At 44.8% G+C, this 1,792-nt stretch overlaps 1 non-coding gene across 1 annotated transcript; it reads right to left on the reverse strand.

The window, feature by feature from the left end:
- Positions 1-1,322: 1,322 nt before the first annotated feature.
- TRNAY-GUA (transfer RNA tyrosine (anticodon GUA)) lies at positions 1,323-1,412 on the reverse strand. The gene is given in 2 exon segments: positions 1,323-1,358; positions 1,376-1,412. It is a non-coding gene; the product is annotated as a tRNA-Tyr (tRNA).
- Positions 1,413-1,792: the final 380 nt, after the last annotated feature.

Consider the following 1,792-nt stretch of genomic DNA (forward strand, 5'->3'; position numbering starts at 1 on the left):
TGCTCGTTTGCTGCTGAAAATGCAGCTCCTTCTGAGCTGGCGAGTAACCAAGCCACATGTGCCAAGAATATCCATGAAGCAGACAGGACCTCAGTTAAAGCATTCATGGCAGCCCAAACAGAGAAAAGGCACATCCATCCTGTCTTCTTATAAACAGAAAAGAGATGCCCCTCCTCTGCCAGGGACTTTATTGCAACCTGCTGAACAAAGCAGTACAAAATATCCAAGGTGCTCTTTGAAGCTGATTAAGATGCTCCTCAGAGACGTCTGCCTCAAAACCACTGTAAAAGGAAACAAACAATGGAAAGTAGCTTCATTTGCTTATAAATGTCAGGAGAGGCCCTGACTCATCGTTCTCTCTGCATTTGTGGAAGGGCAGGGTTTATTACCCCAGACTAGGACTACATTCTAGATGCCCTGGGAACTACGTTTCCCAACAATCCTGCTCCCCCGGATCTCTGAGAGAGGTGAGATGGGAACCATCCTGAGCAAGCTTTTCCCCTCATTGCAGAGCGGGGAAAGGGAATTTCAGCCCAACTCAATGAACACTAACCCCAGGCCCTACAGCATGGACTGTGTCAAACTGTACACTGCTTCCCTTAGACCATCAGCTCAGTGACCCTTGTCCCTCAGACATTTTTCTTAAGCAGCAAACCTGGAATGAGGAAGTTCAGGCCCAGTAGCATCATTAGCCTTAAAAGTCCTGTAGACCCAGTTACAGGGGTTCTTTGGAAACTCGCACACAAAGCACTCAGTGTATCTACTACAGAAGGAAGAAGAGCTGAGTCTTCCGTGTTGGAGTTTGAACATGAATGTAGACTCACTGCTTAGCTTAGCTCACTAGGAAAGGCAAGACACACCCTATTCCTACTGTTAAGTGGAGACACCATACAAGAGGTTCTTTCTTTATTGTCTTGGCTGAAGCACGTTGCACAAAGCTACTCCTTTTCAGTGCCTTTCCAGAGCAGTTGAAATGCTGGTTGATTGCACCAGGTACTGAGAGGGCAAATGCATCTACTTCAGAAACGAAGGCTAAAGTGTGTATATGGGTCCCAGACAGAAAACCCACAGACCCTGGATTGATTATACCAGCCCTACAAACAGTGAAAGCATGATTGATGCCACTTCACAGAATCATAGAATATCAAGGTTGGAAGGGACCTCAGGAGGTCATGTAGTCCAACCCCTGTCTCAAAGCAGGACCAATCCCCAATTTTTGCCCCATCCCTAAATGGCCCCCTCAAGGATTGAACTCACAACCCTGGGTTTAGCAGGCCAACGCTCAAACCACTAAGCTATCCCTCCCCCCCTAAAAGTCAGTCTCCTTCGAGCCGGAATCAAACCAGCGACCTAAGGATTCCCGCAAGCAGCTCCTTTACAGTCCTCCGCTCTACCAGCTGAGCTATCAAAGGGAATTGTAGCCCAGTGCCTTGATTGGCATTCTTGTTCAGTGACTTTTCAGTATTTGTTAAATTTAGTTGATGATTAAATGTCTTTCTAAAGAACATTCCTCTAACTAAAAATCCTGGCTACATGTAAAATTAATATTCACCATGTATATGGCACAGAAGGATATGTGGTTACTGTAGAAAGAGAAAGAATAATTAGTAGCTGTAGGAGGAGAACATGGGAGGAAGATGATTAAGCAAATGTAATGGAGGAAGTAGACTACAAGGAAATTAAACAGAGAAATTTATGAGCAAATAATTGACCTATGTGTAAATGCAATAATTCTCTCAGTCACTTGACATACAGTTAAGAGGCTTGACATACAGCCTCTTAGAACTTTTAC

This window comes from Lepidochelys kempii, chromosome 2, assembly GCF_965140265.1.
Source record: "Lepidochelys kempii isolate rLepKem1 chromosome 2, rLepKem1.hap2, whole genome shotgun sequence".
Taxonomy (NCBI): domain Eukaryota; kingdom Metazoa; phylum Chordata; order Testudines; family Cheloniidae; genus Lepidochelys; species Lepidochelys kempii.